Source organism: Macaca nemestrina, chromosome 3, assembly GCF_043159975.1.
Source record: "Macaca nemestrina isolate mMacNem1 chromosome 3, mMacNem.hap1, whole genome shotgun sequence".
NCBI lineage: Eukaryota > Metazoa > Chordata > Mammalia > Primates > Cercopithecidae > Macaca > Macaca nemestrina.
The window spans coordinates 2,549,036-2,576,258 of record NC_092127.1 but is presented as its reverse complement, the minus strand read 5'-3'; the positions used below and the strand labels follow the sequence as shown (position 1 = coordinate 2,576,258).

Sequence of the window (27,223 nt, the reverse complement as noted above, 5' to 3'; positions counted from 1 at the left end):
TTCCCATTATATTTAGTTTGCTGCTGAGAAGTCGGCTAATCTGATTATTTTTTTGCAGATGATCTTTCTAGGTGACAGTCTTTAAATTTTTTTGCCTTTGAATTCTTAGTTCTCATTATAATATTTAAATGCAAATTGTTCCTTATCTTTCCATTTTTCCCTGATAAACTCTTCAATTTGAAGTCTTTCAAGTTTCTTTAATTCTGAAGAATGTCTATTAATTTTCCACATTTTTTCCCTTATCTTTTCTCTTTTCTCCCCTTTTGGGACTCATCCAGGTATTGATATTTAGTCTATTCTCTATATCTTTCAGTTTTTCTATTATGTTTTCTCTTTCTTTATTCACTCAAGGAATTCCTTAATCTGATCTTCAAGCTCACTTATTTACTCTTCAGCTGTAAACATCAAAATATTTATTCCATCTATTGTGTTCTTTATATCAGCAATTATATTTTATTATATAATATTTTTCCTATACTCTATTTTATGATTATTTCTTATTTTATATTGTTAACATCTTAGATTATTGTCTTAACTATACTTATCATCCATTTATAAAATTCTTAGTCTATCTGCTCTGACAATTCTCATTTACAGGATACATAGTGACTATTTCATCTTGTTTCTTTATTTCAGCTCATAAAGGTGTAAGGGCAGTATTTGTGCCAGTCTTGGGTAAGTTTGAGGAAAAAGTTAGGGTTAAGATAAAATGCAGAGAGCCCAGACACTGTAGGATCCCTCTCATCCAATGACATTCCTCCGAACAGTCCTTCTGATCACGGCTCTACTTCAAAGTCTTAAGATGAAGCCCCGGCCGGGGCTGGGATCACGCCTGTAATCCCAGCACTTTCGGAGGCCAAGGCGGGTGGATTGCCTGAGCTCAGGGGTTCGAGACCAGCCTGGGCAACATGGTGAAACCCCATCTCTACTAAAATACAAAAAAAAAATGGCAGGGCATGGTGGTGGGCACCTATAGTCCCAGCTATTCAGGAGGCTGAGGCAGGAGAATTACTGGAACCCAGGAAGCGGAAGTTGCAATGAGCAGAGATTGAGCCACTACACTCCAGCCTGGGTGACAGAGCCAGACTCTATCTCCAAAAAAAAAAAGATGAAGTCCCACTGGGAAAGGGCAGCCTTTCTAGGATCCAGTCCACCAGCCCTGAGTGCTGTGAGACGCTAGAGGAGTGCATGTCTAAGGGAAGCTGTTAGGTCCACATCTTTTCAAAGATTTCCCACCCCTGCAAGACTTTTGATCTGCTTGCTATAACTTCAGAACACATCTGTAAAAAACTGGGCTATTGTTACTTTTTGCCACTCTGGAGGAAATGTTTTTTTAATGAATTAACAAAACTTTTCTGCAATCTATTATGTTGTTCTCTTGCCAAAAGTTTCAACCATGGTTCAACCCAGGACCATCTACCTACTTTTCCCATCCACATCAACTCAAGCCAGCCTTCAGTCTCCCTAGTGTGGTTTCTCTCTCTTGTCTCCCTCCATGTCTCCCTTCCTCGTTCCCTCCCTCCATCCCTTCTCTCTCTCTATGTCTGCCTATCTGTCTGTCTCTCTCTCTCTCTCTTCCTGGTATCTTTCCCCTTGTATCTACAGTTTGTCCCACATTGATTTTGGGGGACTACAGCAATAAGCAGCCTCAGCCATTCCCAGACGCCTTGCTCATACCTCCCAGGCCTGAACACCTGAAGAACCCATAGCTGCTGGGCCCAGGAGGGACGATTGATCAGTTGATTAGCGTTAGGAGCAAAGCACAATTGGAATGTGTTCTAACTGCCATATCCCTAGAATCCTTTGGTTTTTAATATTTAGTGCAATAATTTTCACGTAGATTGAATTTAACTAAAGCAAGTGTCACAGCTTTGTCAGGAATCTTAATCATGAAACTTTCCTTGACTTCCAGTATCTATTTGTGGTAAACGTTAACAAGTATCTGACTAGATGGCTCTTGTTGAAAGCAATTGCAAAAATAAAGGCATAGAGAAGTATAAGTGAAGTTCTGGATTACACTTTCTTTCAAATAAGAATTCAGCATGCATTCTTTTTTCCAGAGATCTTAATTCAAGATCCATAATATTGTATCTTTATCTTTTTTCCTAAACCACAGGGTAAATGAGCCCTAAAATATGTGTGGGTTCTGAATCTTCCTTGGACTCTACTTATGTCATCTGTCTCTTACATTCTCTAACTACACCCTCCAGCCACAACCTCTGAATAAGGGTCCCCAAGCACCCGACGCTCTCACTTCCACGTCTTTGCAGATTCTTTCTGGTATGGAATACTCCGCACTTCCCACCTTATTCTCTTGTTCTGCCTATTCTCTGCTCATGCTGAAGAGGCTCCTTGGTGCCTTTTCACCAAGACGAGTGGTGACGAGTCCTTCTCCGGGAAGCATGACATCACTCGCCTCTCCCAGCCAACGCCATGCTCAAGTCTCCTTGCACGAGACCATCATACTCTGGTTTGGATTTTGTAGTTTTTATTTCACTTTTTCTGCCACTGGAATATAGGGCCTTTGAGGTCAGGGGCTCTATGTCCTAGACATTTTTACACTCAGCCTTAGCCCGTGTTAGCTATTGGGTAAGTAATTATTGAATGGCAGTAAATATTCCTTGGATTTCACTGAAGTCTGCTCTAAATGCAGTTGAGTTTAATGATCAAGAACTTGGACTCTAGCATCAAATGTGAGTTCAAATTATTTCTCCATTACCTACTAGTTGACTAATACCTACTTTCTGACTATATCAACAAATGTTACTGATAACTATTTCTAGGAAATTCATTAATAATGTGTCTATTATGCAGTAAGTTATCAATAATGATAAGTTGTTGTAATTTGATCAGGTCAGCTTCCTTTCATTAACAAAACAGGTGAAATTAATTAAATTTATCTTTGGTATGCCCAAAACCACTTTCCTATCTCTCCAGTAACTTCTGTGTGTCTTTATGTGACTCCGGACACTTCTTTACCAGGAGATAAAATACTCTGATGAGGAGATTTACATAAAGGCATAAGTAAGAATGACTTAAAAAATTATCTTTGATAACATAGTCACTGCTAATCCAAAGGAGAAATGTTAATGCTGGAATGTCAGGCATTAACAATAAATAAATTGCTGGAAGTAATTTTGAACAGGATGGCCTAATGGGAAACATCCTAGAAATCTTACTATATAAGGAATCTACTTATTCATTTATTCACGGAGTAGAAAAATTCATACTGAATTCTTGCTGTGGGAAATAGTTTGCTGGGTGTGTAGAAATGTAGAGATTCATATTACTTACTTTTATCCTCAAACTTGCTCATAATCTAACAAAGCAGACAATAATATATTTATATTGTTTTACATATATTACTCCATTTACTTACAATAACTATCTTATGATGAAGGTTAAGAATTCCATTCCTAGTGTTCAGGTTTGGAGAAGGAATTGGACTTACCCAAGGTGACACAGCTAGAAAGAGGAGCAATCTATACTCATATGCAGTCCTCCTGAATATAATTATTTTCCCCTATGCCACAATGCCTATACAACCATAATCCAAATAAATTATGGTAAGAATCATAAGTGCCAAAGTAGTAATACATTTAGATGAGAGTAAAATTAATGTTTGCAATTAACTAGTAATGGTTTCATACATAGGGCATTTCAGTGCATGGGCACTGAACAATGAACTGGATTTTGACAAGTGGAGATGGTGGAAAGGACATTCCAAACTGGAAAAGTGGAGAAAAAACAGGAAATGGACAACAGAGGTGGGAAAGAACAAGAACTGATTTTTTTTTTTTTTTTTTTTCTTTTGAGATGGAGTCTGGCTCTGTCGCCCAGGCTGGAGTGAGTGGCGCCATCTTGGTTCACTGCAAGCTCTGCCTCCCGGGTTCCCGCCATTCTCCTGCCTCAGCCTCCCGAGTAGCTGGGACCACAGGCGCCGCCACCTCACCCGGCTAGTTTCTGTATTTTTAGTAGAGACAGGGTTTCACCGTGTTAGCCAGGATGGTCTCGATCTCCTGACCTCGTGATCCGCCCGCCTCAGCCTCCCAAAATGCTGGGATTTCAGGCATGAGCCACTGCGTCGGGCCTAGAAGAGATATTTTAGGAAGGCCAACTGCCTTGGCTGACTAGAATACAGGATATGTGAAAAAAAGAAGTGATTTTGATAATATTTAAAATACAGATTGGAACTAGATTCCAGACAATTGAAATTTTCACTCTTTTCCAAAGCCAGTAGTACTCAGCCCTGGCTAAGAGTCAGAGTCAATTTTATAGCTTTTTTGAAATGCCCACGCCCTGGCAGCTCTCCCAGAGATCCTATTCATTAGCTCTGAGGGGCATGGACATCTGCATATTTTAAGATTCCTCTATTGACCCTGCACTGTGGGTACAGTAGAGGATCCGTGTCAGGGCGACTGAAGTGTGGTCCACTCCACGTGTGGTCTGTAGACTGTGCTGGTTTTCAAAGGATTAGTGCCCATGAAGAGAAATGGAGAGTGAGAGTGTAAAAACTCTATAGCAGTTTGATGAAGTAATTTTATATCTGTTGAGACACGGAACTTAAAAGTGGCAATGTGTTTTATATGTGTTTTTTTAATCTTGCACAACTCATCTTATTTTACAAAGATATTGTTACATGAGAATTGTAAATTAAAACAAAAACAAAACTGGGTTTTTAACACAGATAATGTAAGAAGTGTCATCACTCCAGGCCACGGTGGCATTTGTGAATGGGAAACAATGTATGGAAAGCAGTGCCATTTTAACATCAGTGTGGCTCTGGCACGCTGGAAGGGTAAGATGAGTGGGGATCAGTGTGAAGTCCACATTGCAACGTGCTTGGATTCATTTATGCCAATGGTAATGGAAAGAAAGAGGAAAGGTTTCAGAGAAGTATGCAAAGAAAAAAAAAGAAACAAATTGTCAATAGATAGAATAAAAGAAAAGATCAAATCTTTGATATTTCACGCCTGTATGACTGGAAAAAAAGTGCTACTATTTAGAAGTATGTAGATATCATTAAGAACACTTGGGGCAAGAAGTGGGGTGGAAGTGAGGGTGAAGACAGTGATTTTAGCTCTAGGCACATTCAGTTTAAGAAGTCTGAAGTAAGTCAAATGGAAATGTTTCCAAGGCAGGTGAACATATGGGCCCCGGAACTGTGAGAGTCGCCGAAGTTGGGATCATAATCAGGGGTGGAATTAAGAACATATTCAAAACGGTCAGTGGAGCACAGCACTGACAGCCCTGAAGGCACAGTGGCCATAAGTGCGCGATGTTGCCAAGGGAGTGCCTACCCACTGAAGGGCAGCCCTGGGTAGAGGTGTGATAACCGGGGATAAGAGTGGGCAGGGAGTGGGATCTCTGAAACGCTAGAGAAAACAAAGAGACTGTAAAATAACTCTTAGTGAAAGAGAGGAGGAGAAAGGGGGATGCTGGAAAGGTGGAAGAATTCTATTAAATTGGTTTTCTTTCTTTTTCTTTTCTTTTTTTTTTTTTTTTTTTGAGACGGAGTCTCACTGTTGTTGCCCAGGCTGGAGTGCAAAAGTATGATCTTGGATCACCGCAACCTCCGCTTCCAGCAATTCTCCTGCCTCAGCCTCCAGAGTAGCTGAGAAGCTGAGATTACAGGTGCCAGCCACCACGCCCAGCTAATTTTTTTATTTTTAGTAGAGACGGGGTTTCTCCATGTTGGCCAGGCTAGTCTCGAACTCCTGACCTGAGGTGATCCACCCGACTCGGCCTCCCAAAGTGCTGGGATTACAGGTGTGAGCCACCGTGCCCAGCCGCTTTTCTCTTAAAATCAGGAAGAGGAGAAATTTTAAAAGGAAAGAAAAAGTTGACAAACATTGATGAACTATACAGAGAAATGGAAGAGAATGAGAATAAGTAAAGACTAGATTTAAGGAGCAGAAATAAACAGGAAAACTTGAAGAAACCAGCTTTAGTATGTGAGGAAACATTTAAGATATAGAGCAATAAATAGCAATATTTGGTAAATGCTACCGGCTGGATTGTGACTCCCTAAAACCTGTATGTTGGAGCCCTCATTCCAATGTGATGGAATTTGGAAAAGGGCCTTTGGGAGGTCATTGGGTCATGAAGGTAGAGCCCTCACGAGAAGATGCCTGTCCTTATTGGTTTTATTGTTATAGATTTAGGAGGTGAAAGTGCAGGTTTCGTTTTTCTTTGTTTTTTTGTTTTGTTTTTTTGTTTTTGAGACGGAGTCTCGCTCTGTCGCCCAGGCTGGAGTGAGTGGCGCGATCTCGGCTCACTGCAAGCTCCGCCTCCCGGGTTCACGCAATTCTCCTGCCTCAGTAGCTGGGACTACAGAATGTGCAGGTTTCTTACAGGCATATATTGCGTACTGGTGAAGTCTGGCCATTTAGTGTACTCATCACCTGAACAGGAAACACTGTACATAAGAGTTAATTTTCAACCCTCACCCCCTCCCACCTTCCAGCTTCTGTAGTCTCCAAAATCTAAATTTCCATTCTGTATGTTTTTGTGTACACATTGTTCAGTTCCCACTAATAAGTGAGAACATGCAGTATTTGACTTTCTAGTAATTTTACTTAGGATAATGGCCTCCAGTTCCATCCACGTTGCTGCAAGACATAATTTTAGTCTTTAAAAAAAAATTTTTTTTTTATTATTTTTGAGACGGAGTCTCGCTCTGTCGCCCAGGCTGGAGTGTGGTGGTGCGATCTTGGCTCAGTGCAAGCTCCGCCTCCCGGGTTCCCGCCATTCTCCTGCCTCAGCCTCCGAGTAGCTGGGACTACAGGCCCACCACCTCGCCCGGCTAATTTTCTGTATTTTTAGTAGAGACGGGGTTTCACCGTGTTAGCCAGGATGGTCTCGATCTCCTGACCTCGTGATACACCCGCCTCGGCCTCCCAAAGTGCTGGGATTACAGGTGTGAGCCACTGCTCCCGACCAATTTTATTCTTTTTTAAGTTCAAGTAGTACTACATGGAATCTATATGCCACATCTTCTTTATCCAGTTCTCTGTTAATGGACACTTAGTTTGATTCCATGCTTGCTATTGTGAATAGTGTTGTGATAAACACAGGAGCGCAGGTGCCTTTTGGATGTAATGATTTCCTTCCCTTTGGGTAGATACCCAGTAGTAGGATTGCTAGACTGAATGGTAGTTCTATTTTTAGTTCTTTGAGAAATCTCCATACTGTTGTTCAGAAAGGTTGAACTAATTTACATTCCCAAAAACAGTGTATAAGTGTTCCCTTTTTCTTGCATCCTCACCAACATCTGTTGGTTTTAGACTTTTTAATAATAGGCATTTTCATTGGTGTAAGATGGTATATTCTTGTGGTTTTAATTTGCATTTCTCTGATGATTAGTGATGTTGAGAATTTTCTTACATTTTTCTTGACCATTTGTATGTCTTCTCTTGAAGAACTGTCCTTTCATATCTTTCCCCCACTTTTTAATGGGGTTGTTTTGCCTTGTTGAGTTGTCTGAATTCCTTGTAGATTCTGGACATTAGCCCTTTGTCAGATGCATAGCTCACAAATATTTTTTACCATTCTGTAGATTGTCTGTTTACTGATTGTTTCTTTTGCTGTGCAGAAGCAAATACAAAACACTGATGAAAGGAATCATGGATGGCACAATGGAAAAACATTCCATGTTCACGGATTGAAAGAATCAATATCATTAAAATGACCATACTGCCTAAAGCAATTTACAGATTCAACACAATTCCTATCAAATTACCAACATCATTTTTCAGAATTAGAAAAAAGCAATCCTAAAATTCATATGGAACCAAAAAAGAACCCAAATAGTCAAAGAAATTCTAAGCAGAATGAACACAGCTGGAGGTATCACATTGTCTGACTTCAAAGTATACTACAAACTACAGAAACTAAAACAGCATGGTATTGGTATAAAAATAGACATGAAGAACAGTGAAACACAATAGAGAACCCACAAATAAAGCCACATACCTACAAATAACTGATCTTTGACAAAATCAACAAAATTATGCACTGGAGAAAGGACACCCTATTCAATAAATGGTACTGGGAAAATTGGAGAGCTGTATGCAGAAGAATGGAGCTGGATTCATACCTCTCACTATATACTAAAATTAACTGAAGACAGATTAAAGACCTAAATGTAAAACCAAAAACTATAAAGATCCTAGAAGAAAACCTATGAAAATTCTTCTGGGCATTGGCCTAGCAAAGAATTTATGACCAAGTTCTCAAAAGTAAAGGCAACAACAGCAGCAAAGGCAAATGGGACTTAACTAGATTAATGTCTTTAAAAGACGAATAGGAGGCTGTCATCTGCAAGCCAGGAAGAGGTCCCTCACCAAGAACTAAATCTGCAGGCACCCAGATCGTGGGACTTCCTAGCCCCCAGAACTGTGAGAAAATTTTTCTGTTTTATAAGCCACCCAAGCTATGATATTTTGTTCTGGCAGCCCACGCAGGGTATGACACTAAAGAAGTGGAGGCAGTCACTATAATGTCTTCATAATGCCACCAAATAAAGAAAAGCTAAGGTTGTCGTTTAAGACGGTGAAAAAACAAAGGCAGTATTTGAAGAGTGAGTGGCTGAAAATTATTCAGAAATGATGAAAGACATCAATTCAAAGATACTGGAATCCCAAGCAATATCAAACAAAATAAACAATATATACTTCAATCCATTTTAATGAAACTATTGAACATCAAATACATGAAAATCTTAAAAGCAATCAGAGACAGCCGGCATGTAACTTGCTGCATAAACTGAAAACAGATTTTTCAATAGAAACAGGGCAAGTTGGAAAATTGTGGAATCATATTTTCAAAATGCTAAGAGAAAACTTAGAAATTCGTTTCCAGCAAAAATCTTCCAATGGGAGTGAAGGCAAAATAAATACATTTCCAGACACACAGAACAGAGCTTGTCACTAAATACATTTTTCTGGCAGAAAGAAAATGATCCCAGTTAGAAAGCTGTGAATACAGAAGGGAATAAAAAATGACAAGACTGGTAAATATGTGAAAAATTTAAATAAAGATTAGCTACATAAACTTATGTCTTGGCCCAGGCTGGAGTGCAGTGGCATGATCTCAGCTCACTGCAACCTCCACCTCCCAGGTTCAAGTGATTCTCCTGCCTCAGCCTCCCGAATAGCTGGGATTACAGGCGCCCACCACCACATCCAGCTATTTTTGTTGCATTTTTAGTAAAGATGAGGTTTCACCGTGTTAGCCAGGATGATCTGGATCTCCTGACCTCGTGATCTGCCTGCTTTGGCCTCCTAAAATGCTGGGATTACAGGTGTGAGCCACCACGCTTGGCCAAAACTTATACTTATGTCTTGTGGACTTCAAGATATAGAAAGAAAGTGACAACAGTGTGTAAGTCACAGAACAGTAAAAGAAGTTGGAATATTTTACTGTAGTTGCAAAAAGGGGAGTGTCTGTGAGGCCAGGGCCTCTTTATATACAAGAAAAGGCAACACTGCCAAGTCTGAGTTTAGGGACCGGGAAATCTAATACAAAACCAGTGCCTGAAGGAAGAAAGTGTCAATGTCACCTGAAAAGCAAACAGAGGCACTGCTGTCATTAAAAAGAAAAACAAGTCATGAGGAAGAAGAACGTATTGAGTCATAGCATGCTCAAGGAGGTTTCCACATAGTAATATTATCTTAATTTATGTTATTTATTCTTGCTGTATTCTAATACTATGTACTATTATCTCTGCTAATACTATGTATTATTATGTCCTTTTTCCAAGGAGGAAACTGACTCTGTATGGTGAGCTAACTCATCCCGAATCAAAGCTGCAATGTGGAGACTGGTGTGTGCCATTACATCATTGCCTCTTTAGAAGGAGGCTATGCTGGGGACCAGAAGGAGGCCATTGGATGGGTGCCAGGAAGCTCAGGGCTTCAGGCATGGCTAACCTTGTTTCTGCTGGGCCTCAGGGAAATTAAAGCCAAATGTATGAGGATGGAACACTTCTGAGGCTTTCATAAGTTATGAGAAAGACTCATTTTCTGTAATCCATTGACCATCTTGATGATCATTTTTCCTCCCAGAAAAATTCACTTACCCCTTTTCCCTTCTGTGGACTGCACTGCCCAGTTTTCCCCTCTCATTTGATTTCACAAGTGTCCATAATCTTACTTGCTCCTTTTCTTTGTCATTTTCTCTTGAAATCTAAGTATCTCTGTGTTTTATATTTTATAGTCACTTGCTTCATGTTTATCCTCTTTTTGTTTTCTCTCTTTCTTTCCCAAAAGAAATAAGCCTTTGCTGCAATTCATAGTAGCTAATACTGAACCATACGTCCAGGGTATTACTTTACAATATCCATAAGCTCCCAGAAACGTACCAGAAATATGTCAATGATTAAATGACACTTTACTTCTGGGCATAGGTAGGGGATCCGGTTGCCCAAGCACAGCCTGGCAGACAGAGGCAGGACTTTAAATGACCACTGCAAGCCTCTCTTTCTGATAGATGCAGCTCATCCAATACACCAAGAGAAGGATTGTCCAAATTAATATCTATTTCTTATTATAACAGGAACCCATCAGGAACAATCCCCAATACTGTTCTTCCATCAAGAATAAAAAAGGTAAAAATCATGTAAAAGAGGTAAGACATGGCGAGATAGTTACAAGAGTATTTTCAGAGTATAAGTTTTAGGAAATATGCTTAATTATCCAGTGTTTTAATTAACCTGAAGCTGGACTTTCCAACCAAAACTCATAATCTAATTAAGGAAGTGCATCATATTGACAGCGCAAAAAGCAACGAGCAATTAACATTTTCTAAAAATGAAGCTGATGCAGGAGCATTTTGATTTACTCTAATTACACTGTGAATGCTGTAGCTAATGCAACAATGCCTTTGCATTTAAAAAATTGCCCTTTAAAGGCCTCCCGCCAAATTGTAAGAGGCTTATATTTCTCCCACTCTAGCTGCCTGTAATATACATAAAAGTGAGAATTACAAAGAATCCTCAAATCATGGATATTATAAAATATAGATGACAGAAACCTGGCCCTGAATGCTCCCACAAGAACGGTTTGCAGCAATCATACTACAAAGAGTTTTAAGGATAGCACTTTGATCAATCTGCTTCATTCATCTCTATGTACTTGAAAGAAATGTCTTGGAAAGGGCTAAGAGCCAGCGTTCCCGAATCTCCGAATACAGGCTTGTTCTTGCACCAGATAGTGCGCCTACCATAGTGCAAGGCTCGCTGAGCCTTCAGGAAGCTTTTGTTTCAGACCACAGTGGTGTGCAGTCCCCTAAAGCATACGCTGCAGTGTATGCCGGAGCCTTCTGTCAGCTGATGAATCGCATCTGACTCCTGGTGTTTCAAGGGTCTGAAAACAAGCATATCGTTCTGCAAAGTCTGAGATTCAAAATGAAGAAATCCTATTGATAATATCAGTAGAAATGACAATCATGGGATTCCAGAAATACAGGGAAACTGGAGGGATCATCTCATGCAGTCATTTTATTTTCTGGATGAGGAAGCTGACATCCAGGGAATACATAGTTGCCCGATCCTACACAAAGTGGGAACCAAATTGGCTTTATTCTCTCCTAAACCTTTGGAATCAGAAAGATCTGGTTTCAGATTCAGCTTTTGCATTTAACATGGGAATGTGAGCGAGTTACTTCCCTAGCCCTTTGGTTTCGTGGTCTTTAAAATGGAAACAGTAATACAGACCCCTTACAACATGAAGATCAGATGAAATGACGCATGGGAAACCTTTGATGCTCCTGCTATTCTAAGCCACAGGCCCCCCGAAGTGATCTTCTTCCTTCTAATGTCATTTTCTGAGGTAATAACAAGCAGATGTGAAGTAAAAATTTGTCGGATAATTAATAAAGAAGCAAAACCAGAGCACGCAGAACTTCCAGGTATTCAAAATCATAAAGTTGATGTTTTATCTAAATTCCTCAAGTCGACTTCATAGAAGCTATATAACGGGTGTTTCATATGCACTTCACGTTTTTACTGAAATAAGAGGAAGATTACATCCCTACATACAAATTTACTGCCAAATCATGAGGTGAGAATAGGAGAAATAACTTCGTGGGACATTAGCCAAGGGCCGTGATAAAGAAGGAGAGAGAAGAAGGTTGGGTGCTAAGTTAGACGATAAAGTTACCATGATTTTTTAGCTAATAATTATCCTACATCCTCAGATGACTGAAGGGAGATATATGTGTGTGTGTGTGTACATATATATGGCATGTAATATCATATATTAATTAGATGTGCCTTGTATCACATAGTCTGAATTAAGATCAAAGATAACAGAAGAACTTAAAAATAGGACCCAATATAAATATCTAATTGATTTATTAGTGAATTTATTAATTCATATAATATATTTATTGATACTTCCTCTGTGAATAACTGTGCAAGTTTTAGAAATATAAAAATGTAGCTGGTGCGGTGGCTCACGCCTGTAATCCCAGCACTTTGGGAGGCCGAGGCGGGTGGATCATGAGGTCAAGAGATCAAGACCATCCTGGCCAACATGGTGAAACCCCATCTTTACTAAAAATACGAAAATTAGCCAGTTGTGGTGGTGGGCACCTGTAATCCCAACTACTCAGGAGGCTGAGGCAGGAGAATCGCTTGAACCTGGGAGGCAGAGATTGCAGTGAGCTGAGACTGCAACACTGCACTGCAGCCTGGGCAAAAGAGCAAGTTTCCATCTCAAAAAATAAAAAAATATATAAAACTGAATAAAATATCCCAGCCATCAAAGAATGCACAATTCTAGAATAACAAAGCATAAGCTTATAGCCCTGGGATGGTTTCCTGCTGAGTCTGTAGAGTCTGCTTCCAATATGACCATGCCACTGTCAAAAGACATACAAAATTAAACAATATTTTAAAGAGCAAAAAACCTTTGTGTCTCAAACTCCAACAAATACTATTTCCACAGGACATACAAGTTTTCAAATGCTTTGAGTTAGCCTTTCACAATAAATTACTTTCCAAAAAAATGATTTTTAATGTGTAAAAATTTTTCTGCTGTGAGAAAAAATAAAATATATTTTAAAATCTTAATACTTTAACACTTTACCATACTTTATATATTATGTTATATAATTGCCCTCATAGAGTATATGCAAGTTTGTGTCATGTTTTATATGCCTAGTGTTATATCCTAAACATGTCCCCTGTGGTAACCACTGTTTGTTTTTATGGCTGCACTGTATTCAATTTAAGTAATAATTTACTGAACCATGTCTGTATTGTTGGATATTTAGAATTTTTCTGCTTTGTGATCATAATAAACAATGTAATTGGTACAGGGTTTTAAAACGTGATTATTTTAGACTATCACTGAAGTCCCAAAATACTAGCTACTGTATCCCAAAGTTAAGTCAAGAAGCCATGAAGGGCCAGGTGCATTGGCTCACGCCTGTAATCCTAGCATTTGGGTGGCTGAGGCGGGTGGATCACATGAGGTCAGGAGTTCGAGACCAGCCTGGCCAACATGGTGAAACTCCGTCTCTACTAAAAATACAAAAATTAGCAGGGCGTGGTGATGCACGCCTGTAATCTCAGCTACTCGGGAGGCTGAGGCGAGAATCTCTGGAACCCGGGAGGTGGAGGTTGTGAGTGAGATAGCACCACTACACTCCAGCCTGGGCAACAGAGCAAGACTCTATCTCAAAAAAGAAAGAAAGAAAGAAAAAGAAAGAGAGAAAGAGAAGAAAAGAGAAGAAAAGAAAAGAAAAGAAAAGAAAAAAAAGAAAGGAAAAGAAAAACCATGAAGGACTTGTGCAGATGTTGGGAAAAACCTGTGTTAAGCCGGGTCATATCCCTGCCCTCCACTAATGCTTCCTCCTCATCTCAAGTGATGGAAGGCGATTTCCAAGAGCATGCTATGAGGTTCTGGGAATTTGGAACCTCATGGCCTGGTCTGGCTCAGACATGAGAAATCTAAAACACAGGAGACCTTGGCTGGCAAGGAGAGGTTACTGCATTGTTGGACAAAGGATGTGTGGCAATTGTCTTAAATACTGTCTAAAACATGTCAGAAAAAGAAAGGCTTCCCAGATGCCTCAAAGATTAGCAAAATCACCAGCAACCTGCTAGGAAAGAAGCCTCGCCAATATCAAGAGAACTCTAAGTAAAAGACCCCCAGAAATACAGGTCTTCAAAGAGCCCATGTGAGCATCCAGGAGGGATGCGTTGACTTAAATACCTGCCAGACCAAAGGCGCACCTGTCCCTTCTCATTACAATCACAGTCATGTGAAACACGGCATGCCTCTTCTAAGTGAAATGTGTGTAGTGTGTGCGGGACGGGAGAGGGAAGCCAGAAAAGCAAAGGAGGGAAAAACAGAGGGGAAATCTTTCAAGGTTCCTCCCTCCCATCACAGGACTGAGGCTGAGAAGACAAGAAAGAATATTTTTGAATAAATATGAAGCTGTAATCACTCTACTAGAGTAAAGAAACTAATTTGTAAACGATTCTTCTTATTTTTTTCTAACCATAAGCATCAGTAGAACTTCTCACTACCTAAGAATGAGTTGGGGGACCATGAGATCTGAGCTCCTTGTCATCCAGGAAGACGGGAAGAATGAGTTTTACAGAACGGTTGTAACAAGAAGTCAGCAGATAGTAAGCTGATACCTGATTTTGTACCAAGAGTCTTGCTTTTCCAACATAACAGTTAGACTATAATACAGAATACCGTAACAATACGTAATCCCAGCATTTTGGGAGGCCAAGGCAGGAGGATCCCTTGAACCCAGCAGGTCAAGGCTGCAGTGTGCTATGATCACACTGTTGTACTCCAGCTTGGGCAACAAAGTGAGACCCTGTCTCTTAAAAAGAGAGAAAAAGAAAAAAAATATATATGTTGCAATTAGATTTTGCATTCTTTTAGTATATCTCCTTTGGATAAATCCTCAGAAGTGAGATTGCTGGGAATTTCATGAAGGTGTCATCATTTACTTAATCAAACCCTACTTGCAAACAATCTACGAGTTTTTCCTTCATTTTTTATTATGATTAATGATGTTGAAATGGCTGTAATTTGATGTAATAGATTTTTCATCCTTTTGGGTTATTTACTTTACGCATAGGCGGGGGTCGTGTATGGCCCATGGGTGGAAGCTGTTTTTGCTCTTGATGCAGTTTACAAACAGTTCCTTAAAGGGATCGTCCCCTCTTCATTACTACCAGTGGTGCGTGAACATCCCTGTTTTACAAGAACTAGATATTATTCAAATAAAAATTAATAAATATAAAATACCAATCTTTTAAATTTAAATCTCTTCTTTTACTAAAAATATTATCCCATTCACTTACCATGTATAATTTCTCCTTTGTGGAGTGGTCTATATTTTTGACAATTTATCCCAAAGGGATTTTCTGACTATAGAATGCTCATGTTCTCACCCCAGGCTCTCCAGTTGCATCTGTACCAGCAGGGAGAAAAGGAATAAAATAGGTGATAATATAGTCATAAATATTTGCAGGAATCCTGCTGTCCAAGTTTCCTACTACTCTGGGCATTCACATTTTATTTATTTATTTATTTATTTATTTATTTATTTATTTATTTATGACAGGTTTTGGCTCTGTCACCCAGGCTGGAGTGCAGTCCCACGATCTTGGCTGACTGCAACATTTGCCTCCTGGGCTCAGGTGATCCTCCTGCATTAGTCTCCCGAGTAGCTGGAACTACAGGTGCATGCCACCATACCTGGCTAATTGTGTGTGTGTGTGTGTGTGTGTGTGTGTGTGTGTGTGTGGAGAGAAGGGGTCTCACTATGTTGCCCAAGCTGGATTCGAACTCCTGGACTCAAGCGATCCACCCACCTTGGCCTTCCAAAGTGTTGGGATTACAGGCATGAGCCACCACATTTAATTCTTAATAAAGACAATGGAATTTTTAGGAAGACCTTCCTCTTGTGAAAGCAGCTAATTTTTTTTCTTTTATAAGATATGTTGTATTTATCTTTATAACTTAGATCAAATGGAAAAAAATAACAAGGGAATTTTGCATCTTTTTGGTAAAAAACTCTGGTAAGTTTCAGCAATATTAAGATTACTGCAATGACTTATTTTCACAAAGAGTCTAAATAGGACATTGAATAGCTTCTTAACCAAAGTGAAGCAAAATTTCTCATGTCTGAGCCAGACCAGGGCACGAGGTTCCAAATTCCCAGAACCTCATAGCGTGCTCTTGGAAATTGCCTTCTGTCCCTTGAGAGGAGGAAGCCTTCATGGGGAGCAGGGACATGATCTGGCTTATGACAGCTTTTTCCCAACGTCTGCTTCTCTTCCCCTCATCTCCAAAAGCCTCAGTCCTTTGACTCACAATTCCTTCATGGTTTCTTTCTTTCTTCTTCTTTTTCTTTTCTTTTCTTTTCTTTTTTTTTCTTTTTGAGTAAAAGGACACTAATTAAAACAGCAAGAAAATTTTTCTGTCATTACCAGAAATTTCGCTTTTATGTGGATAGCTTTGTTTTTCATTACTAAATATAATTTTGTGTTTCTCCTAAAAGAAATTATATTTTGCATCTAAACGATAGCCACAACAAAATGATTAGAAAGATATTATACAACCATGTCCAAGTAGGATAAACAGTTGTTGTAGAAACCATAAAGCAGAAATACGTTATTAGAATCAGTGAATTTGATTTGAATTTTAGATAATCATATATTTCTACCCAAATGAATCTTGTATTATATCTATGTGACAACTGCCAAATTGGCCTGGAATGGAATTTGGCTGATGTAATTTACAACGGTTCATCTGTTTGGTTTAAACAGATAGCAAAGACCAGAAGGACAAGAGTGGGGACATACCTAATTTACAAAGAGCGATCAGACGAATCAGTGTTTTCATTCCACTCGGATCTGCCCAGGTTGTGTCACTTCAGGTTAGGACACAGTCGTGGAGACTTTGTCTTTAACCGCTAGGGGTTTGGGTTGTAAGAAGCCAATCGCCTTCGAACTGGCTTCTGCCACTTTTTGGAGGGAAACAGCAGGAAAAAGGGGGAAGTACAGTTTTCTCTCCTTGGCTTTCTTTGGTTATGAAGAGCTCCCCCCTCTCTCTAGTATTCGTGATGCTGCTTCTGTCCCTCTACTTAATCCCACTGACTTTCACATCACACGCTAGCCTGGCATCATTTCTGTGAGTCTTAGAGATAAAAATGATACTGGAGAATTACTTAATAAAACTCACCCACTTTTCTAAACACAAGCAAAACAAACTGACAAACGAACAGAACAATTACTTAGCAACCAAGGGGTGGAGGACGACCTCGAGACAAAGGGTAGGTACCAACGATATTTAATCTGCAGCATATACTTAGCAGAAAACACTAGAAGCCTGCTTGTTAAATATCCCAGCAACAAGACACAAATGCTCTCTATCACTGGTACTATTCAAAACTGTATGGAAAGTCCTGCCAAAAACAGACAAGCTAAACATGAGTGATAGGATTACTGGAAACAACAAAAAAAGAAATTCGACCTAGAAAAGCCAAAAAAAAATCAACTGACAAACCGAAAGGCACTTTAGCCAGCTCAAAATATAAAATAAAAGCAGGACAAAATCAGTAACATCAGCACTAGCCTACTTGAAAATATAACTTAAAATGTTCAATTACACTAGAAACACATATATCTAAATAGGAACATACCTAATTTAAAAAGTGTGAGTTCTGTATGAAGAAAAACATAAAATCAAATTTAAGAACATCAAAGAAGGTGCAAACAGGCCTATATCCTATGCCAGGTTAAGAAAGTTCCATATAATAGAAATATTTATAATTCCTAAATTAATAAATTCTGTTCAATGTTTAAAGATTAGCATGTTTTCCAAGAAACACTACCATTCAAAGCTTCATATGGAAGAGTGAATTTAAAAACATAGACAAAGGAATTTTTTTTTTTTTTTTTAGACAGAGTCTTGCACTGTCACCCAGGCTGGAGTGCAGTGGTGCCATCTCGGCTCACTGCAACCTCTACTCCCCAAGTTCAAGCAACTCTTCTGCCTCAGCTTCCCAAATAGCTGGGATTACAGGCACCTGCCACCACGCCCAGCTAATTTTTTGTATCTTTAGTAGAGATGGGGTTTCACCACGCTGGGCAGGCTGGTCTCAAACTCCTGACCTCATGTCATCCACCCTCTTCGGCTTCCCAAAGTGCTGGGATTACAGGCATGAGCCACCGCACTCAGGCGACAAAGGAATTTTTAAAAAGAACAAGACTGTGAGGTGAAGCTCAAGAACTAGCCCTTAACAACATAAAAACAGACCATAAAATTGTAATAATTCAGTTAATCTCCATTACTGTTGTAAGTGTGGATTTGGTACAAGAAAAGAAAAAATCAATCAGCGAAACAGAATAGGAAATACAGAAACTGACCCATGTGTATAACTCATGTGCAGAATGATAAAGGTAAATCATTCAAAATTGTAGGAAAAGGGTGGATGGGAAAATGTAATCAAAATAGAGTTTGAAAACCTAATTATCCATTCGTGGGGTAAAAATAACTTTACAGCTCACATGTCACATATTCCAGATTGAGCAAAACCATAATATTATCGTAAAAAATAGAATAATTTTCAGAATATGGAAGGCCTTGTAGGCAATAACTGGGAAAAAACAATAAAGGGAAAGACAGACAAGTTTGGCTACATAAAATGTAAACTTTTGTATAATAATAATAATAAAAGTAATATAAATAGAAGTCAAGAGACAGACTGGGAGGAACTCTTCCACTTAGAAAACATACAAAGGCAATACCACACACTGATGAAGAAAGGATGTAGACTGCATTTGTCTGACTGTCTGACTTTGTGCCCAGCTCTGCCACCAACTGTGACCTTGGACAAGGTCATTGTCATAAATTTGTTTAATATAGCTGCTGCTTTGGCATCCATTCCTAAGTCAGACATTATATATATATATATATATATATATATATATATATATATATATATGTATTTTTCTCCCCCAGACGGAGTTTTGCTCTTGTTGCCCAGGCTGGAGTAGGAGTACAATGGCGCGATCTTGGCTCACTGCAACCTCTACCTCCCAGATTCAGGTGATTCTCCTGCCTCAGCCTCCCGAGTAGCTGGGATTACAAGTGTGCACCACCACGCCTGGCTAATCGATGGATTTTTTTTTAAGTAGAGATGGAGTTTTACCATGTTGGTCAGGCTGGTCTTGAACTCCTGACCTCAGGGGATCCACCTACCCCAGCCTCCGAAAGTGCTGGGATTACAGGCGTCAGCCACCTTACTCAGCCTTTAATATATTTTTGAAGCTCAGCCGCACCCCATCACCTTTGTCCTAGCTGAGCCTCCCCTCGCGTGTGAGTCGTCGTGATACAGCCTGCTTCTTCCTCATCTCATCGACCCACAACCCAGCACACCCCACGGCTGCTGATGGTGGTGACACCTCCTGGTCAGCACCAGAATCTAGAACGAAGTTCCTGCCTTTGTGGTGGTTTCTTTACGGTCGCCCATCCACACCTGTGCAGGGAAGGCCTCGGGGAAAACACCCACGGACCCCAACAAAGCCCCAGCCCCCAAGTCCCCCCTCTCTCAGCCGCACCTTCTGCCTGAGCGTGTGTCCCTGGCAGCCCTGACTGCTCCCGGCTCCCGCTGGCCCACACGGCATGCTGCCCTCCCGCCGCGGGGTCTGAGAGCAGGAAGACTGCTCCGTTCTGCGTTTGGCTGTTCTGCCTCCACTGTGTCTCACCCGACCGACTCACCTCAACCCGGCTTCTCCCTCCGTCAAGGCTCTCCTGGAGATCGGCTATCCCGGTAGGAGTAAACTGCACACAGGTCAGGCAAGAGCCACGGGTGTCTGCCAGTATCAACCAGTTTCTTGTGGAAGGGAGACCGGGTCACAGGTTGGACATGTAGGCAGGAGGCCATCTGCCAGAATGAAGTCGTTAGTAAAAGGCACATTGTCAACATCCGTGACCAAATGCCCGGGAACCCCATCAGGGCAGGGCTAAAGTTTAGAGCCACTCTGCTGAGAGAGGCCTCCAGATGAAATTAGAAAGCTACACACACACACACACACATGTACACACACGCACCCTCCAGTCTTTCAGCTCTCTGTGTCTCAATTCCCGTATTTGTAAAATGGGAACAGATGTGCCGGCTCACTGTACTGAAACAATGAAATGCAGTCATCTATACAAAGTGCTTAGAGCAGTAGCAGGACTCAATTACCACTGGGTGTTATTATTATCATATACAACAAAAACATCTAGAATATTTGACTATGTGAAAAAACTCTTAAAATTAGTTTTAGAAGTATAAACAATACAATTTACAAATGAATGAAAGATAAAGACAGGCAACTCACAAAAGAAACATGAATAGCCAATAAGTAGAAATCAAAAAAACAAAAATTCTCAACCACAATGATAACCAAAGAAATGCAAATTAAAATATCAGTAAGATGCCAACCTGCGGGCGTCAGGTTAGAAGACGTATGGGGTAACTATGGCGTCGGATAGGACAACACCGTAGTCCGACAGTCTGTTGACAGGCAGGCAGTCAATCCTACCAGTGTTGGTGAATGTAAACCCATGCACTCTTTCGGGGGTTAATTTGGTAGAATATTATCAATGTAAACACTGTTTGATCTAACCGCGCCAGTCCTTGGGTCTGCACTAGAGAAATACTCTAAAAGGTATTGTTCATCGCTGAGAAGGTGGGGCAGCCTCTAAATGCCCATCAATACTGTAAGATAAATAGTAGTGCATGGTTCAAAGCAACGAGGCATATCTGTACATATTGCCAAGGAATTTTCAGTCATACTGTTGTTATTTTTTAAATTGAAGAACAATACATTAAAAACTGGTCCCATATATATTTTAAAGCCCACAATAAAAAATACTATATAATATAGAATTTATACATATAAACATATATAGTATATAAAACATATTTTTAGAACATGTGTAAAATCATATGTATCACATGTAAATGAAGAGCAACAATGATCAATTCTGTGGGCAGGCATATGGGTAGGGGATTGGAAGAGCAGAGGTTTATCAAGGTTGAACTTTGCTTGCTGTGAATTGACTGAATTATTTACAATAAGAATGCATTCACTTACTGATTGTGAAATGTTAAAATTAAAAAAAAAGACCTGGTATATAGGTAATATTCAGTAAATAACTGCTGTTATTGTAGATGTGAATGTAATTATTAATCTTGAAATTATGTATTAGTCTCTTGCTCTTTTTTTTTTTTTTTTTTTTTTTTTTTTTTGAGATAGAGTTTCTCTCTTGTTGCCCAGGTTAGAGTGCAGTGGCGTGATCTTGGCTCACTGCAACCTCCGCCTCTCGAGTTCAAGCAATTCTCTTGCCTCAGCCTCCCAAGTAGCTGAGATTATAGGCACACACCACAACATCCAGCTAATTTTTGTATTTTTAGTAGAGACGGGGTTTCACCATGTTGGTCAGGCTGGTCTCGAACTCCTGATGTCATGTGATCCACCCGCCTTGGCCTCCCAAAATGCTGGGATTACAGGCAGGAACCATCACATCTGGCTGTCTCTTGCTCTTAAGGCACCAACAGTCTGCTTTTCTGAGAACCAGAATGCCACTGTACTGTTAGTTTTTAGCAGAAGTCTTCAAACCAGTTTCATAAAACCAAAGCAAAGAGGAAGCCTGCAGAGTTTCATGACGTGACCAGAAACAGCTGTCTGGATTGATTCAAAATGAAAGAAAAGCTCGAACTTCCACTGCAGCAATCTTCTACTGCACTTTACTTCGGTAGACCTAGCCCAAGCAGCACAGAGTTTGGCATTTGCAAAGGAGAGTATACTTTCAGACATAAAGGGAAAGACGAGAATTAGCATTTTAAGGGTTGGGTCTATTTTGCTTTATTTATTCATGCTTTATTTTCACCTTTTTAAATAAATCACATTGATATGCTATATCTGTGTAGCAGTCAGAAATGTAATTTATTTGAGAAAGGCAAAAGTAAATTGCCATTGGTTTTTAATTTTGATTGTTAAAAAGATGATACAGTTAATGCTGACTTAAAACCTCCGCAAACAAGCTCTGCAGAATTCAAATTATTTCTAGATAAAACGTTAAATTTTCTATAACAAGCTTATATCGCAGAAACATCAGTAGCTTTGGGTCTGCCTTGCAGCTTATGTCACAGAAACCTGTCTTTTTTTGGTGTGTCCTTCAGTAACTAGATATAAGGTCAACAGTCTCATGTATTATACTTAATGCGGTAGTTGTGTCCAATCCATCTCTTTATCACCTAATGATAATTCTTATTAATGTAAGTTATTTGGAATAGATGGAGTCAGGCCAATCACAAAATCCCTCGACTGTAGTTTTGAAATACGCTCAACATCATAATGATGGAAAGTCATTATTTGGAAACTCCTAGGGTATCTTCAACTTGGAAGTTAACTTCTCTAAGTAAATTAGGATTGTCCTTGGCAGATGGCGAAGGACCTCACAAATGAAATGTATAATTAGTTTTACACTGACATAAATACATCTCCTTATGCCTGTATTTGTTCATTTTAAAAATGAGATTCGATTAGATGATCTAATCCTGTCTTCCAGTTACAAAGGAGTGCATATACATATATATATTCTCCTATAGATATCATACCATATAAAATTGGAACAACTGTAAATTATTTGTAAAGAAGAAAATAAAATATAGGTCTAACTCTGATGAAATTCCAAGACAGATCGTCAAAGATGTGATCCATTAGTAATAGGCAAATAAAAATAAAATAATAGTAAACATAATAATAGTGATTAGCATGGGTTGCATGAGAAATTTTATCAAACAACAGTTTCCTTTTTAAGCAGAGCAATTGTACTAAGCAGTAAATATGACAGACCTTCAGGTTGTTATCAAGATATTTTTTATAAGAACATTGAAAAGCTTCAACAGCAAGGTCTTCTTGTGGCTTGAAGAATAAAAAGGATTGATTATTCGTTCGTTATCAAGCTGAAGGAGAGTATCTGTTTCCTTCTGAAGTTTTTGTCCATGGCCCTGACCCAGTGCACACTTTTTTTAGATCAATAACTTGAAGATATAGAGAGTATCGAGTTTACAAATCATTTAAATCAAAGAGGCATGGCTAACTGTATATCTAGTAGCAAAAATATGATTCCAAAAGTTTAATAGGCTGAAAACAAGATTAAAACAGCAAGATGGGAGCTGGGTGCGGTGGCACGCCCCTTTAGTTTCAGCTACTCTGGAGGCTGAGGCTGGAGGACAGCTTGAGGCCAGGAGTTGGAGACTGCAGTGACCTATGATTACGCCTGTGAATAGCCACAGCACCCAGCATGGACAGCAAAGGGAGACCCTGTCTCTAACAAAAGAAAAGGAAAAAGCTGAGCAAGATGAAATGTAGAAAGGATAAAATAAATAGAAAACCCAAATTAGCGATATTCCCTGTGAGTAAGACATAGAAGTTCATTTGTTCACAACAAGCTCAGTATGAGCCAGTGGTGTGATTGGCTGTGTTTCTTCCTTCCGAAAAAGACTGCAGTTTAAACTAAACTATTAGTGTTCAATACACACAAAAACACAGTGGCACTTGGTTAGTCTACGTCTAGAAATCCGTGTTTAGTTCTGGTTACCATATGTAAAAGATTTGGTTACCTTTTAGTTTCTGGTTACTATATTTAAAAGCAGATTACAGACATGCCTAGACAAAAGCTGGTTTTAAATATGGTAATGATATTGGGAGGTGTGTAATAGGAAGCCAAATGTTTTTAGCCTAGAAGTGTTAAGGTGTATGCATTTGTGTTTGGGTGCACACTTTTAGAGAGGGTGACTGTTATGATGATTGGGAGGGGAAATAAAGAGATACCATTACTATGTAAATATTTATAGGACTATATCTTAGAAAACACATTTGTCTTATTTTTATCTTTTTACGCTGCCTTATATTTTTAATAGATGTTTAAAAACAAAATTAAAATTATTCTTCACAGCCACCATTTTTGGAAAGACAAAAGTGGCAAAAAGAAAGATACCAGCTCTGGCCGGGCGCGGTGGCTCAAGCCTGTAATCCCAGCACTTTGGGAGGCCGAGACAGGCGGATCACGAGGTCAGGAGATCGAGACCATCCTGGCTAACACAATGAAATCCTATCTCCACTAAAAATACAAAAAAATTAGCCGGGCGTGGTGGCGGCGCCTGTAGTCCCAGCTACTCGGGAGGCTGAGGCAGGAGAATGGCGTAAACCCGGGAGGCGGAGCTTGCAGTGAGATCGCGCCACTGCACTCCAGCCTGGGCGACAGAGCGAGACTCCGCCTCAAAAAAAAAAAAAAAAAAAAAAGAAAGATACCAGCTCATGCAAACTAAATAAAACGAAAGTGTTCATGTTTCTCCACGTGTATTCATCTTTATGTATTCAGTGTCAAATATACCGGCAGGCAAACGGCAGATGTTACATATATACTGGCCAAATGAATGAATAATGAATGAATAATAAATAACTATGAAGAGAATGGCTTGTGAGATCCTGCCACTAGAAAGGTCCCAGGCAAGCCTGGAGGATGACCATCTATGAGGGACTTCAGAGAAAGAACTGCTGAAAGAAGCCAACGGGCCTAGATGACTTCTAAGATACCTTTAGACATAATACTATTTAAGAGAGCAAGTAATAGCTAATTTCTTCCCATAGTTCTGATTATTATTATAGTTTAAGCATTAGAACTTGTTCAAAGAAGCTTGGAAAACAAGCTGTCTTATCTGTTAAGAGGCGAGTAAGTGATATAAAAATGTAAAGATTAAGATTTCTGATAAGTTAAAGCTTGGTAAAATATTTCCACATATGTAAATGATTATGCCAATTTTAATTTTGTTTCCAAAATTGGAATATCCTTCAGAATAGAAATAAAATATTTAATCTGAATAGTAATACGCTGGTCTCCTTTTGTCGTGAACTACTGAGTCCTTTCTACAGTTTTGGCCACACTCATGAAAATTAAATTACAACATTTTAAAATAGTATTTGTATATTCCATTTGGGATCCTAACTTACCTATGCAGCTTGAATACATTTTAAATTAAAATCAAGTTTGTTTTTTTCTAGATAAGTGACTATTGCAAATAAGTAGCTCCTTCTATTTCACATTTGTTTATGTTTTTATTCTAAATATTTTAATACTATAATTTAAATATTCAATTGGTTTTATTTTTCTTAATATGATGAGACAATATTTTTATAAAGTACTTAAAGTAAACAAAATGTATTAGAGTTATTGTTAGATAAAGGTGATAGACTTAGATAAACTAAGGCATGAACCATATCTGGGGTTCATGGATATTGAAATAATTTATTCTTTTAAAGCACATTATTAAGATGTCGCACACGTTTGGAAACACAAAACGAATAACTTTCGTTTCTATCAATAATAAAAATTACATAACCTGAGGAATCTTTAGAAGAGCATAGCAATGTAAAAAAAAAAAAAAAAGAAGAGGCTAAAATAACACACATATGTTTTAACAGTGTTTGTGTTTTGCTGGTGGGACTATGAATGATTTTTTCCCCATTCTCTACATTTTTACAATTAACAATATTTTAACAAGAAGTAAAAACAGCGTGTTACTTTCTTTGAAAAAAAGTTGTTAAATGTTAAGAGTAAAATAATGGCACTACACTATTTCAAAAGCAAAATACTAATTTCATGTTAAGTATAAAATTCTTTTTTTTTTTTTTTTTTTTTTTTTTGAGACGGAGTCTCGCTGTGTCGCCCAGGCTGGAGTGCAGTGGCCGGATCTCAGCTCACTGCAAGCTCTGCCACCCGGGTTTTTACGCCATTCTCCGGCCTCAGCCTCCCGAGTAGCCGGGACTACAGGCGCCCGCCACCTCGCCCGGCTAGTTTTTTGTATTTTTTAGTAGAGACGGGGTTTCACCGTGTTAGCCAGGATGGTCTCGAACTCCTGACCTCGTGATCCGCCCGTCTCGGCCTCCCAAAGTGCTGGGATTACAGGCTTGAGCCACCGCGCCCGGCCTAAAATTCTTATTAAGGCTGAGTCTCTTTGTGTCATACTAATAAAAAGTTCTCCAATTATATATCTTCAGTATACCTGGCAAGAGCAGCCCTCAACATCACTAGGAAGTGAAACCCTTCATAGAGATAAATTCTCCAAATCAGGGAAGTCACTTTCTTAAGCAATAAAATATTTGGAAAATTAAACTTATTTATAAAGTCTGATTTTCGACTAAGTCATTTAGCTCCTTTCTTCTTTCTGGTTGTGGCTATTTTTCACCCTTCTCTTAATGATTCAGAGATATTCTTGTGACTGTTAAAGACTTCACAATGAAGGCCGGGCGCGGTGGCTCAAGCCTGTAATCCCAGCACTTTGGGAGGCCGAGACGGGTGGATCACGAGGTCAGGAGATCGAGACCATCCTGGCTAACACGGTGAAACCCCGTCTCTACTAAAAAATACAAAAAACTAGCCAGGCGTGGTGGCGGGCGCCTGTAGTCCCAGCTACTTGGGAGGCTGAGGCAGGAGAAAGGCGTGAACCCGGGAGGCGGAGCTTGCAGTGAGCTGAGATCCGGCCACTGCACTCCAGCCCGGGTGACAGAGCAAGACTCCGTCTCAAAAAAAAAAAAAAAAAAAAAAAAAAAAAAAAAAAAAAAAAAGACTTCACAATGAAATATGCAGCACCTGTTAGGATGTAGAGGGCATTAGTGACTAGCAAAGCTTTGGTTGTGAGTTACAGTGTTTGTTCTTTATAGAATTTCTGTATTTTCCCCTGTAGCCTTCTTGTTAGATATTACTGCTGTTACTGTATCTTTCTTTCACCCCCTCTTCTTTCCTCACCTTCTAGTTTCTGGCTTTTAATAAATGTGCTACGGTATAAAAATAAGGTAATATTGCTTACAGCTATGTGTAATAACATTCAGTAATCTTCTAAACAACAAATATCTTCTATGGGCAGGAATATCATAAGGCCACTAAGTTGCTGTGAGATGGGAGCAGAGTGCACCTCCAGGTGTCTGAAGGAGGAGAGCAGAATGAGAACACACTCACAGAGTTCATGCAGCCCCTTGTTCCCTGATTTGTAGGCCAAGAAGTGGTTCATCTGGCTTATGTTTTAAATATTGCTATGATTGGTCTGTGCGAAATAGATTTTAGAGAAATGAGAGTGGTAGAAGTGAAATCAGGATAGAAATGACAGAGGCTTGGACTAGGGTAGCAGT

At 39.4% G+C, this 27,223-nt stretch overlaps 2 long non-coding RNA genes across 3 annotated transcripts in view; both read right to left on the bottom strand.

Moving 5' to 3' along the window:
- The window catches only part of LOC105466539 (uncharacterized), a 146,074-nt gene that overhangs the window by 35,705 nt on the left and 83,146 nt on the right, over positions 1 to 27,223 (bottom strand). The window lies entirely within an intron of this gene.
- The window catches only part of LOC105466537 (uncharacterized), an 84,883-nt gene that overhangs the window by 2,475 nt on the left and 55,185 nt on the right, over positions 1 to 27,223 (bottom strand). For both annotated transcript variants that reach the window (XR_978246.2, XR_978245.2), the window contains exons 2-3: positions 19,761 to 19,926; positions 15,335 to 15,444 (exon numbers count right to left, since the gene is read on the bottom strand). This is a non-coding gene — a long non-coding RNA (uncharacterized lncRNA). The remainder of the gene's footprint in view (positions 1 to 15,334; positions 15,445 to 19,760; positions 19,927 to 27,223) is intronic.